The sequence below is a fragment of the Neovison vison genome, chromosome 2 (assembly GCF_020171115.1).
Source record: "Neovison vison isolate M4711 chromosome 2, ASM_NN_V1, whole genome shotgun sequence".
NCBI classification, from domain to species: domain Eukaryota; kingdom Metazoa; phylum Chordata; class Mammalia; order Carnivora; family Mustelidae; genus Neogale; species Neogale vison.
The window spans coordinates 227,187,451-227,202,236 of record NC_058092.1 but is presented as its reverse complement, the minus strand read 5'-3'; positions in this window follow the sequence as shown (position 1 = coordinate 227,202,236).

Below are 14,786 nucleotides of genomic sequence, written 5' to 3'. Positions count from 1 at the left end.
GGAGCAAAAGGGGGAGCCTCTGGGCTTCAATTCCTGCCCCTAGAATGGGAGGAGGTGCCCTCGAGGTGTGCCGTGGGGTTTCACCCCTAACAGGGACCTTTGCAGCTAGCCCCAGGTTGCTCTGCGGGGGGCTGTGGAGCCTGAGGCTTGTGGGAACAGGAAGCCCCCCACCCCGGCTGGTCCTCAGCCCGACCACCTGTCCCTGGGACTCCAGGTGCAGCGCCCCAGTGGGCTGGAGTGGCTAATGGGCTTTGTGTTCTTCCTACATGCGTTGAGCTCTGCCAAGATACCCAGGCATTTTAGAACAGTCCAGCCCTCTCTTGTTACCCCAGTACCTCCCATCCCCATCTCACACATACGCAAGACATATTTTTGAATGTTTTGATGGCCGTGAACTTGGCCCATTGCCCAAACCTCTAAGGGGAGGTCACAGGTAAAGCTCCCACCCAGCCGCCAGCAGCCAGGGGAGCCCCTTCCCATCCGAGCACACATGCGGGGGCAGCCACCCTGATAACAGCATCTGGGGGGCAAACGGAGGTACCTGCTTAGCCAGCGTTCAGCTTTGTCCTCACTGCTGGACGGGGCTCCCCTGCGGGGACTCCAAGGCCCAGGTGTTGTGACACCTGAAGAAGAATCAGGTCAGGATCAGACCCCTGTGCAGGGAGCCAAGCCCAGTCTTTGGACCTAGTGAGTATGGAGAGATCTAGAGTCAGGTGGCTGGGGTCCACCATGCAGTGGGAGCCACAGTCTGGACGGCCGCCAGCTTGCAGTCTGACACACCCTCAAGTTTCCTAAACCCCTTGGTCTGTACATGAGGCTTGGTTCTCTGGGCTCGACCTGAAGAGGTGGGAGCAGGTGAGCACTCTCCAGGGGTAAGTGGCTCTGGCGTAGGGGTTAGATTCCTAAAGACAAGCTTACCAGAGCCTGGGAGGTCATGCCTGGCCAGCAGGGGGAGACAACGTGGTTAGAGCCGGCTGGGATGCCATGGACCAGCCGTGTCCAAGCCTCCAGTTCTTCAGCTTGAAACAGGAGAGAACCTCCCAGGGCTACCACCAAGAGAGTGGGCTAGCAGGAGCAAGTGCTCAGTACCAGCAGACACTGCGCGTTGGTGTAGCCATGCCACCTCCTGCTCGGCACTGGGCATCTGTGCGCCCGAGCTCTGGGCTCTGAGGGACCTGTGCTCTGCTCTCGGCCCCGACAGTCACAAGCTTGGGCAAGTCTGTCCTTTGAGCCTGTTTTCTCATCTGTACAATGGGCATAATGCCAGTGCCTACGCCACAGAACTGGCAGCCTGGCACTATTGTCTCTTTCCCCTTCCTGCCTCTCTTCGCCGGGCTGCTGTTTACTGAACAGACCTGGTAAGCCATGCATGGTGGGGGAGGAAGACCAGTGTCCATATAAAGATGCACTCCTAGCTGGACCCCATGTCCACACAGAGAGGGGCAGATAACACACCACAGAGCAGCCAGGCTTCTCTTCAACAGACGCAGCAAAACTCCCCAGCTGCGGTCAGTCTCAGGAGCTGGAGATGCAGAAATGAGTAGGACACGGTACCCATCCTCAAAATGTCCAGTAATGTCTGATAATGTAATTCCCATCACCCGTTAACTGAGTGCTTCCTGGGGCTTTGCATGTCTCACTTCATGAGTGGTCCTCCTTCCACCCCACCGAGGAAGTCCTGTTAGCCCCATTTTACAGGCTCTGAAAGATTCACGTGGCCAGGATCTGAGTGACCACCACCCAGGTCCGGAGTGCTCTAACCAGAGCCTGCCCACACCGTCACAGGAGTCTGGGAATGACTTTTCAGAGCTATGCAGGTTGTGGTGAAGGAAGAACAGTACCAGAGCTGCTTCTCGAAGGACACAGAGAATCTCCAGCAGGCAAAGCCAACGGGAAAGAAGTTCCTGGACCCGAAACAGCGTATACAAATAGCATCTAGGTATGCAAGAGTACAGTTACCGGGTGTGTGTGTCATGTGTTTATTCTGGAATCTAAGAGACTTTCAAGGCAGTAGCACCTTAAGCTGTAAATGGAGGTGGGGTGAGATCATAAGGAACTTTGAATAGCAAACTAAAAAGTGGAATTTGGCGGAGCAATAGGGAGCCATTGAAGGTTGCTAAGCAGGGGGAGAGAGCATCTAAAAGATCACAGGCCAAGAGAAGTGAGTCAAGCTGTCAGTGTCCTGGGTGATCAGGGAGTGGAGCATGGGTGGGGTGCCCTGAGTAGGTTAATGGAGGTAGGGCGCTCTGTTGGTAAGGAGGATCCAAGTAGGTCCAACACCCCAGTGAAGGCAGTAGGCTGAGGGAGAAAATTAAGCCATGAACAGAAAACATGAAACCTGAAGCATGTTAGATTCAGCCCAGATTTTCCCTGCACTCACCTCAGTACAGGGAGCTGAGAGAGGAACAGCTAAGCAGCGTATGATTTATTGAGCTGAGTTCCTATCTCTCTCGGGCTCTCTAGCTCTGACTTTCGCACTATATTTAGATGTTCCAGAATTCTCCTCTCCCCAGGCATTCTCCACATACCCACCCTCACAAGAATGAGCCCGTTTCCTGCCCCACATCCACGGCCAACCCCACTCAGCTGTCTGTCCCACCCCAAGGCTCAGGTTCCAACAGGAGTCGGGGGGACTCCAGGTGTCCCCACCCCCTCTTCTCCCTAGGTCTTGATTCCACAAAGAACCATCCAGAGCCTGGTGTTATTCTCCTACTGAAGAAAGGAAAAGCCTAAATTCTTTCTTTGGCTGGGTTTTTCACCATGACTGGTTTTCATTAACTTCTCAAGTGGAAAATAAATTCTACCCAGTGGAAAGTTGCCACTTATGTGCAGGGAGTCATTGTTCACTGAATATGGTTTATGGCAAATGACCCAAGCCCCCAGTCTGCCGGGGCTCGGGCCAGGGCCCTGAGGGAGTATGCTTTGGAAACCTTCATGGCAGTCCTTGTTGGAGGAGCCAGTGGCTGGTCACCTCTTGTTAAACCTTCTGGGTTGAGGAAGTCTGAGAAACTTGGGCATCTGCTGTGCACTGCCCGCCCAGTCTGCCCAGCATGGACCCCCTCCTCAACCTCCTGCTTTCAGCCCAAGTCGTAGATGACCTGGCGGAGAAGCTTCTCAAAGCCGCCTCTGCCTCCCAGCTTCTCCTCACCCCAGAGCTAAAAACTGGGGGAAAAGAGAAAACTGAACCAGGAAAGGAGCCCAGCCCATACAATGCCAAACCTTGTAGCTTTGTGGGGCCCGAGGGGGCCCTCCTGGGCACAGTTCTCCATGTAAGGGGCCAACGCCATAGGCGCTGAGACCAAGAGCCGCCTGAGCTCTGAGGCGAGTCCCAGGGCATTGAGTGGCAGTCTCAGACACAGGTAAGAAGAGTATAGGCAGGAAGTGGAGACTGGGAAAGGAAGTGGGGAGACCAGAAATGGTGAGAGAGCAGGGTACAGAGACACCGGAAGTGGAGGGACTTGGCCAGCAGAAGTGGTTGTGACCAGCAGGGGCCAATGTTGTTCAACATTCCTTTGCCAGCTGGGTTCCCCATGCAAGGGGACCGAGAGGATTCAAGTCTGTACCAGGAAAAATTCAAGCCTGGAGATAATTTAAGCTTCCCTGGGACTCTGCCAGCCATCTCCAGGGTTTTGTCAAATTTTCCACCTACTCCCTTCACATGTGGAAGCTTAGCCTCCATCTTAGAAATTCCGTCTTCAATGCGGGCCTTTTTCCACTGTCTTGGTTATTCAGGAGGGTTTGTGGATGAAGATGGGTGGGATAAAGGGTTTATAGGAACTGGCTAGAGCTAAGCCCTCTCCCCTGCCTGCCATCCACCCTCCACATTCACACGCTTCTGTGCAGGAGGCACCTCTTGGAATGGAGGCAGAGAATCAGGGATTGGAATATCCAGCTTTGACCCCCAGAAAAACACCAGGCATCCAGAGAGAACACAAACTACGCTGCTAGGGTTTTTTCCCTACTTTATTGGGTAAATATAGAACCAAATTACATAATATATAAAGTACTATAGGTAAAGATATACTTAAATTCTCTCATTCCAATCCCTCTCTTCTGAGGATTACTATTTAGATGTGTATCATTGATTTTTTTTTTTAATGCCTTTATTGATCTACTGGCTTTTTTCTCCCCAGGCAAAACTAGGACACATATTTCTAACTTGTTTTTTTAAAAAAAATTAGCTCTCCATCCATGGTATTGTTCCAGCTCATGGGATAGGGCCCTGACTCGTTATTTTTTAACAGCTGCATTGCAGCCCATTGTGCGGATGTACCATTGTCTTAATCCATTCAAGCTGCTATCACAAAAATAGCATAGGCTGGTGGCTTATAAACAATAGGAATTTATTTCTCACAGTTTTGGAGGCTGGGAAGTCCAAGATCAAGGTGCTGGCAGGTTCAGTATCTGGCGAACCCCTTCTTCTGTGTTCAGAGATGCCTGTCTTCTCGCTGTCACCTCACATGGTAGAAGAGGCAGTGCAGCTCTGTGTGGTCTCTTTTATGAGCACTAACACCGTTAGTATGATACAAATACAGGGGGCCGCCATATTAGTGTTAATTACATCACGGTGTCGTTGGTGGGACAGGCCCCACCGTCCTGATGTCGTCACCTCTCAAAAATCCTGCCCCATCATATCACTACATTAGAGGTTTGTTTCCAACAGATGAGTTTTGGGGACACAATAGTTCGTCCCATAAGGATGAATGATGAACCGTGATTTTATTAACCGGTCTCCTGGTGATGGGCATTTAGATTGTAATCAGTCGGTCTTGTTGGTTTGGTTGGGTTTGGTTTTGCTGTCATTAGGAACAGCGGTGTGGTGAGCAAGGTGCCCTCCCCTGGGGTCCGACTGCCCCCTGGGCTCCGGGGGTGGCTTGCTGAGCCAGAGGAAATGCGTATTTAAGTTAGAGGCGCCCTGCTAGAGAGCGTCTCAAAAAGATCCTGCAATTCACACTCCTTCAGAATCATCTTCAACCCCAAAACCATAGGGTGATCATTTCTCACGGAAAGCCTTTTTTTTTTTTTTTTTCCGATTTTGTTTCACTTTCAGGTAAAACATCTGAAACTAGTTAGTAAGCTCTAAGGTACTTACAGTCAGTTGCCAGCCAGGGATGCCTTGCTCCCCACATTCTTGGTGATAGGGTTTCCAATCCACATTCTGCAGATTTTCCCAAGTCAGGGCCCGGCCAGGCTTTAGTTCTTGGAGAGAGGGGTGAGGGATGGCAGTTTTAGGGTCACCTCCAATTCCTCACTCTGAGCAACCCTGAAATCGTTTTATTTGGGATCATTTTGTAATCTCATGCATGCTCTTCTGTCCCGTGCCTCATTTAGTTACACTGGGACTGAGCCATTTCTATAGCATGCATGCACACGCGCGTGTGCACACACACACACGCACACACCCCTCACACATCCTTATTCGTATGTGTACAGACTACCAAAATCTTGGGAGAACCAGAAAGATTTACATCTTAGGATACACAGAAATGCCATTTCAAAGTTTAATATGCCTACTGTTGAAACTTACCCCAGACATTTTTGAAATGAGGGTCTGACCCTCTGATTTTTACCTGACTCATCTCTTTCTCCCCACATTTCTGCTTGCTCTCAGAAAAACAACTGTCCCCAAATAATAATAAAACCACCCTTTCTAATACATTAAAATTCAGTTCTTCCCAGTCTCTGCTCCCCTGTTTTGCAGCCGTAGGACAAGAGAAGGTCCTTTCAGACATTGGGATCCACCCTCCTTAGAAAGGGGACGTGGTGAGTAGTAACATGTTCAGCCTTTGCCACACTAAACAGGTTCACTCTTTTAATCTACCCTCTACCCTGGGCAGAGTGTTCTTTAAAAAACATAAATCAAAGGGTGGCTCAGTGGGTTAAAAACATAAATCAGATTATAGCACAGCCCTGCTCCATCCCTGCTAGCTTGCCAGTGCCATTAGAATGGAATCCAGGGGTGCTCCTGGGTGGCTCAGTGGATTAAAACCTCTACCTTTAGCTCAGGTCATGATCCCAGAGTCCTAGGATCGAGCCCCGCATCGGGCTCTCTGCTCAGGGGGGAGCGTGCTCCCCCCACCCTGCCTGCCCCTCTGCCTACTTGTGATCTCTGTCAAATAAATAAAATCTTTAAAAAAAAAAAAAGAATAGAATCCAGGGGCACCCCAGTGGCTCAGTTGGTGAAGTAGATGCCTTTGGCTCAGGTCATGATCCCAGGGCCTTGGGATGGAGCCCCACAGCTGAGCAGGGAGCCTGCTTCTCCCTCTCTCTCTCGGCCTGCTTCTCCCCTTTCTTGTGTTCTCTCTCTCTGTAAAATAAATACATAGACTTTTTTTTTTCCTTAAAGAATAGAATCCAAACCCCTTTCTGGACCCATACCTGCACCCTTTCGGAGTCTTTCTCCTGCACACACAGCCAGCTGTATTCTCAGTTCTCCAAGCTAGTTTTAAGGTTCTGCAGTATCCCCTTCCCTCCATCTCCCTGCTTATAACAGACATAGGATGTCAGTGTGGGTTAGGAGGAGCCCATGTAAAAAAGGCCACTTGGTCCCCTTCGGCCCTGCTGCCCAGCCCCCGTCAGGGCACACTGGATATCCTCTCCTGGGGGTAGGAAACTGACTTGGGTTGAGCCCAGTCTTCCAGATCCTTTGCTCCATACTCAAACCCTGGTTTTCAGACCTTGACCTCTTGTTCTGGGGATGGTGTTGCGATGGTCCTTTCTCAGGGTGATGACGGTCCCAATGCCCAAGGTGGGGGAGGGGCACAGGACGACAGGGTCCAGGAGACCAGAACATTGTAATGAAGATATCAGCTCATGTTCTCTTAGCAGGGATGCTCTCGGCTTCTTTCCAGGGAATACTGTTCAGTTCTTGCATAGGGAGGGGTGGAAGGAGGTGGGCACAAGGAGCATGCCTTAGGGGCGAGGGCAGTTTCTAGCCAGCTCCACACTGGCCTTGCCCGGAGAGGGTGGGTGTGGAGAACAGATGAGGGATGGCTCAAGCTAAGGAAGGCGTTCTTAGAGACTATAGTTTAGAAAAAAGGAGGAAATGTGAAGCAAGGAAGAGAAACTTCAAGGACAGGAGAAAGATGTTACAAGGGGCTTTCTATAGCATTTTGCTGTATCATGACCTCTCAGCTTCTTTCTGGGCAACTGGGACAGCGTCCTCCTGGCCTCCCACGGTGCCCCCCCAAAGCATTCTCCACACACTGTCAGTGACTGATCCGGAAGGCAACTTTGATTGTCCCCTTTCTGTCTAAAAGCTTCGGTGGCTCCCCATGGCCCTCAGAACACAGCCCAATCTTTCCAAGTAGCCATGAGACCCTTCATGGTGTGGCAACCTCTCTGTCTCTGCTCACTTTCCATTCTGCACTTGGAGAAGCGAGCAATTACCCTTCCCACCTCCCCGGTCCTCCCTGTGCCAGGTGCTCTCTCACCACTGGGCCTTTGCACAACCACAGGCCCACTGAACTCCCTGCCTTTTCCTCCAGGAGTTTTCCTAATCCTCACAACCACTCCAGGAGGAGGGAATCTTTATCCTAGTTTCAGAGAGGACACGGAGTCTCGGAGCACGGAGGTCCTGTACCAAGGTGACACGGAGGTCCTGTACCAAGGTGACATGGTTTTAAAAGCAACAGAGCCAGGTTTTGAAACCAGGCCCATCTGTTGTCTGTGCTCTGTCCAACATATCGCTGTTCCCAGAGCTGGCATTCTCAGCCTGCATGATGTGAACAGATGATACGTCTTCATAGGACAGGAACTTCTTAGTTCAGTCCTTGAGCCACCGTACGGAAACCTGACACAGGTAGTTTTGCTGGTGGGAGGAATCAAGAAGGTTCTAGTATGTGAATCCACTTATATGAGGTCCCTAGGGGAGTCAGATTCATAGAGACAGAAAGAATGGTTGTTCCTGGGGTCGGGGTTAGGGGGCGTTGCTAGTATCTCATAGGTGAGAGCTTCAGTTTTGCAAAATGGAAGGAGTTCTGGAGACGTACAATGGATTAAGGGCTGCCCAGCAGTGTGGGTTCCACTGAACTGTACACTTAAAAATAATTAAGATGTTAAATTTTGTGATGTCCATTTTATCACAATTTTAAAGATTTTATTTATTTATTTGACAGAGAGAGATCACAAGTAGGCATAGAGGCAGGCAGAGAGAGAGAGAGGAGGAAGCAGGCTCCCTGCTGAGCAGAGAGCCCGATGCGGGACTCGATCCCAGGACCCTGAGATCATGACCTGAGCCAAAGGCAGCGGCTTAACCCACTGAGCCACCCAGGTGCCCATTTTATCACAATTTTAAAAAACCTTTTAAAATCACATAATAAAAGTTACCAAGTTCATGGAAAAAGTGCTGGGAACTACCACTCAAAAGTTTGGTCAATTACACATTTAAAAGAGAAGAACCTAAGAAAAATGGTAGCATGGTGTCACATATCCATGGTTTAAAAATTCATAAATACTAAAGAAATAGAATACCTCACTTTGAAGGAGAAAAAGAAACATCCAGAATGGAGGCTCTCAAACTTCTTGGTTTCCAGATCTCTCTACATTTTTAAAGCAGTCAGAACCCCCAAAGAACTTATATTTATGCTTTTTTTTTCTCTCAATATTGTCCACATTCAAAATTAAAACTGAGAAACATTTAGCAAACTAGAACACACCAGGACACATTCCTCCAGCCATCAGGTGAGGATGTCATCACATGTCCTAGAGCTTCTGGAAAACTCCACGACACACTGGTGAGAGAATGAAAGGGGAAAAGGCGAATAATGTCATGATATTCTGGTATGAACATGGCTTTGGCCTTGTGGATCTCCTGAAAGGGTCCAGCGGACTTGCAAACATTCCCAGAACACACTTGGAAGGTTTATGATCTGTTCTAGTACTAAGGTAGGGTCTTTAGTGGGGCCAGTGGAGAGGATGGGAAAGGGGGAGGTGAGGTTATCCCTATGGGGAGTCAGGCACCATGAGGAAAGACCCTTGAGGAGTTACAGGGAGGCTGATGGCTGCAGAGACCACCACCGGCTCCCCTCAGCCATGCCCACATGACCCGGGAACAGTGTTCCCCTGCCCTCAGCCGCTGGATGCCAGGCTGCCCACACTCAGCTGCTCCCTGGGAGTACACCTTCCCCGGGGATCCAGGCGGCCTCCAGCATCCCCACCCCGCCCCCCGGATATTCCCATATATACCGCAGGAAGGAGCCCTTGTCTGAACGTGGCTTTGCCCAGCCACCCCCCCCAAGTCCGCAATGGCAAAGCCTTACCCTGCGATGCTCCTGCAGATCCCACACCAGCGGCAGCCAGTTTAATAAGGCTTATTTAAAAACAAAAACAAATCAGCTTATTGTCTGTGTGAAATGAGTTGTGTTCGGCCTTAATCCCCTGTGGTCAGCCGGCACTCCGAGGCTATACCAGCTGTCCCGGTCCCCGCAGACCGCCTTAGGGAAGGTTACGTCCTCTTTTTAATGACGAGAAGCAGAAATCCAGTAATGCATTCAGTGCAGTGAAAACTTAATCCCAAATATCATTTTTACTCGTATGAGGAAAGTTTACTCGCTGAAGATTCAATTGGACAAACACTGCCTCCGAATTGAGGTCATGCGTTTACTTAATTGTCACATTGCTCCTTCTTGCGACGGCTTCTGACCAACACGCAGGTCAAGCTCTCCGCGGGGTTTTATTCCTCTGAAGTTCTGGTCCCCCCAGAACCTCACTGGTAAGTGAAGCCTGGAGAGGGAAGGGATTGGCAATGTGCCCCCGCTGATGCCAAGCGGAGCACCCTGCACATGCGGAAATTTATGGGTCAGGAGGGGTCACAGGCACAGGGGCATCCAGTAGCATGCCCCTTCAGGAATGCTGGGATCCTTGAGGAGCCTCTTATTCAGGGGGCTCTTGGGCCACCTGGGGGAGGTGGTGGCAGGGCTGTGGAGCATGACAGGAGGGGTCCTGCCCTGCAGAGTGGGCACCGTATGAGGGTTCTCCAGAAACAGAACAAACAGGAAGTTACTGGAGAGAAAGTTTCATTATTATAAGGAGCTGGCTCACAGGATGATGGAGGCTGACAAGTCCCAAGATTTGCAGGTTGAGTAGGCAAGCTGGAGACCACAGAAGTCAAAGGTGGAGTTCCAGTACAAGCTGGAAGGCCTGAGACCCAAGAGAACCCATGATGTAAGTTTCAGTCTAGAGGCTGACAGTCTCAAGACCCAGGAAGAGTCAATGTTTCAGTTTGAGTCTGAAGGCAGGAAAATGCAGCTATCCCAGTTTGAAGGAGGTCAGGCAGGAGGAATTCTCTCTTACTCAGGGGAGGGTCAACCTTTTTGTTCTATTCATGCCTTCAACTGATTGGGTAAGGCTCACCCACATGAAGGAGGACAGTCCTTGCTTCACTTCAGCTACTGATTTAAATATATTAATCTCATCCAAATACATCCTCACAGAAACACCCAGAATGATGTTTGACCAAATATCTGGGCACCCTGTGGCCCAGTCTATTGGATACTTAAAATTAACTATCGCAGTCACTCAAAGAAAAAGAGAAATAAAGGTTATCTCTGAATCAAGAGGGTTATAGTGGTGCCCACTCTGAACTATAGGAGAGCTGAAAATCGGGTGCCCCATCTCAGACTGATTGTGTTTCTGAGGCTGGGGCTTTCCTGAGTCCTGCAGTCGTAGGGGTCATGGCGTGAAGAGAAGCTAACTCTGTAGGGCCTCCAAGGCCTAGGCCATTAGAAGGCCAGACTTCTGGGCAGCCATCACCATGCCCTGCCCTGGGATCAAGGAGGGCCTGCCCCAGCCAGCAGGCCTCTCAAGACCAGGCAACGTTTTAGAGCAAAGTGTCCCCACTCCTGGTTACATCTCTATGGCTTTATTGATTAGTGCTGAGTCTCCAGACAACCGTGAGAGCAAAGGACATTCACCAAGAAGAAAAGGAAGGAATGCGAATTCCGAGAACCTGCTTAGAACCAAGTACCAGGAAACACTTTGCAAGTGTCTCATTTAACAGCTGAAGAAGGTCATGGAGTTCCCCACCCCCCAGTAATTAACTATGATTAATGGTTAATCAGCATGACTGAGTACCTAGGGATAAGCCTGATCCTGTGCTCTGTAGTCTTAACACATTTATTCTGTTAATCACGTTAATTAGAATAACCCTGAAGGTAGGGACCATTATCCTTCCCATTCTACAGATGAAGTAAGTGAGGCACACAGGCGTCAACTGATATGGGGTCATCCAGCTACTGAGGGGTAGAGCTGGGACTTGAATCCAGACAGTCCCTCCAGAATTATCCACTCCACGATACCCCCTCCTCCCATAAGTGGGGTCCCCACATGGCATCCTCAGGTTTGAATTATATACTGGGCTCCCAGGGAACGCACGGAGGGACATGGCTGGGTGCTGGGTGCTGGGCTGAGGGCACCGCTGAGGGGAGTGAAAAGCGGACTTCCAGAGCGATAAGGAGGAGCAGAGCAGCCCGCCAGCCTGGAGCCTTCTGCTCCCGCCTTCCTCCTGCTGCGGCCACAGGCAGCCTCTGGAAGAGGATCACTAGAAAATGAGGAGAAAACCAGACAGCCAGTCAAGCTAGGCTAAGGGGGCGGTGGCAGCTCTGACTGAGGGCAGGGGCATGGGCACCCCTGCCTGCGTGGAGAGGAACAGGTGGGCAGGAAGCTGTTCCCTGTCTGAGGGTCCGCTGGCTTCCTGTGCTCCACTCCACTCTCCCCTGGTGCGTCTGCAAAGGCTGTGGTGCAGGGACTCTGTCTTCTTTCAACACACAGCAGACAGTCCCTCAGCCCAGCGGCCCCTCTGCTCCAGACGGCTACAGCGACGCTTCCCAAGCCAGCTTTGTCCCTGAGGAAAACAGCTCAGTCCGCCCTTCGAGTCCAAAGCAAGTGCTGCATTTTAATTTTGGATTTAATTCCGTATGGGTTGAGCCAGGAGCCATTCGGAGGCGGATTAGCGGCCCTGACGTGCAGCCTCTGGTCTTTGGGAAGTGACACAAGCCGCCACCCACGAAGCCTGGCCCCCGTGGAGGTCTCCCTGCGACTCAGGTAGTACTTTTAGGGAATGACCCCTCTGGGCCAGTTTAACGTATTTTGCAGATCACTCTGCCCATCCAGGAGCAGGACTCAGCCACAGGATGGGGAGGCAGCCAGAGAGGAAGGACACAGCAGAAATAAGAGGTAAAAGACCAATGGCATGTCTTCCTAAAGGGGGAGGTTTTTCTCCTCAGGGCCCCTGCTGGGGCCCAAAGTAGAAGAGCAGAAGGGGGTTGAAAAATTAGGGCTTGTGTTGGTCAGGGTTCTCTGGAAAAACAGAACCAACAGGAGATATAGATAGATAGATAGATAGATAGATAGAAAGAAAGAATCCTGAAAATCTGAGAACCAGGAGAGCTGATGGTGAAAGTTCCAGGCCACAAGCCAGTAGGCTCAAGACCCCAGAAGAGCCAATGTTTTGGTTTGGGTCAAGAAAATGCAGGAAGAATTTTCTATTTCTTACAGGAGGGTGAGCATTTTCTTCTCTTTGGACCTTCAACTGATTGGATGAGGCCCACCCACCTGAGGGAGGGAAATCTGCTTTACCCAATCCATAGATTCAGATGTTAATCTCATCCAAAACCATACTCACAGATATACCCAGAATAATGTTTGACCAAATACCTGAGCCAGTCAGGTAGAGACATAAAATTAATATCAACATAGGGCTCAGGGTAAAAAAAGGAGAGGATACACGGCATGAAAACATCTAAGTGCTAAGCGAGAGAGGTCCCTTTGACCCAGGAAAAGGCGTAATTGTGTTATAGTTGCTCCAGCCTGAAGCCAGAGCAGGTGCAAAGCCAAATGGCACTGAGTGAAGAGGAGCCTGGGGAGGATCCTGAGGGAGGACAAAATATGTACAACCTGGGCCATAATTAATCACCAAATTAATTAATATGTAAATTCAATTACCTTCTATTTTCTGAACAAAACTATGCTGGAACCTCTCTTTAGGGACAAACATGGTATGGCGAATCATTCATTCAACTCTTCTAAGAATTCCAACCCATTTGTGGGGTGATATTATTTTCCTTTTTTTTTTTTTTTGGTTGCCATCAGCTAGAAGGCCCCTGTCTGAGCCACAGTTGCCTACAAGGTCTGCCTCACCTCTTCCAAGACCACCGCCATTAGAATGATGCTCACTGGGTCCCTGGCCCCTGGGGTGCTGTCACATTCTGGGCTACACAGTGTCCTACCCACACATCATGGCCGGGAACACCCCACACCAACCATGTGGTCTGGATGCAGATAGCCCTGCCCCTGGCTTCATGGCGTCTACCAACGCTGGCTGGTCTGGAGCGGTGGCAGGTTTGGCATTCACCCTTGCTGCCCCTATTTGCTCGATGCCACCAAAGGCTTCCAGCACCTTCTGCGGCATCCCACTCTGCCCTGGCAACCTCTTCTGGGCTGCCAGGGCCAGTGTCTTTTGTTGGCATAGAGTCTCATCAGCTAACACATTTTGGCATCTTGTATGAGAGGATTTCAGGATTTTCATCACAGTGAGACTTCCCCACTCTGTCCTCATCAAATCACAACCCTAAGTCAGAAGGACCTATGGGGCATAGCGAAGAGGGTGGTGATAGAAAGGGACCTCGTAGGAGGGGTTTCCCTTCTGGCTAGACAGGAGCCGCTGAGTGTGGGCAGTCCAGGAACAAAGGCCCCCCCTAATGTCCACTGTGGAGATAAGGAATGAAATGGAAAGAGAAGCTAGAAGTACAGGTCTACTTTGAAAATCTAGACTCCATGCACTTAACCACCGGGAAGAATTAAGGAGAGAGTGCTGGGATACGTACCATGTACCATGCACCATACCAGGCTCGGCCCCATGGAAAGCAATCCTCTAATACCTTCCTCTATAGTTCTCAAAACAAGCAAACAACTCTTTAAAGAACATATTATTACCTCATATTCCACAAGAGGATGATAAAGCTCAGAGAGTTTAACTTTATTTATTCATTTATCCCACAGATAAACATACCAACTACTGTGCCAAGCCCTAGATATAACTGACCCCAACAGACCCCAACAGCCTTCATGGAGTTTACAGTCTGATGGGCATTAAGGAAATGAGCCCATAAATAAATATATGATTACACATCACCACAAAATATAATCAAGGAAGGGCCAAGATGGGCATAAGGGACAATGACATGGAAGACCCAATATAGACCAACCATTCAGGGAAAGCTGCCTTCTGGGGGAGCCTACAACCCAGCCAGTAGGAGAACCAGGATTCTAACCTAAAATCTATTCTCCCAAACAGTTCCCATCACTAAGCAAATGGGACCAGAAGGACCCATCATGTGCTCCTTTGATGGTCTACATGTCTTGGACATATCTGGGGCCATGGGGCTCGAGGTTACCACTTCTGCATTCCTACCTCTTATCTTCCCTCCCACCTTCAGTGCAAGGGATGAAGATAGGTCAAACACCGGAGGCTGTTGAGGGGATCATCTAGAAAATGCTGAGCGGTGGCAAGATGTCTTGAGGCCCAGATTCCATTCCTGACTTTGCTGCATGCCGCAGATGAGACTGAGATATTCTGTGTTAAGCCAACTGTAAGGGGTCATGCAGTGGCGATAGTTGTCATTTACTGAGCACCTACCACATGTCGGGAGCTGAGTCGCTACTTTGAAGGAACAGTGTCATCTGTGGTTGATTGAATGATCAGCCTGTTTTTCACTCCTCCCTGCTCCCATGCTCTTGCCACGGATTCACTGGGGGCAGACTGCTTCCCACCCCTGTCCCTGGGTTCA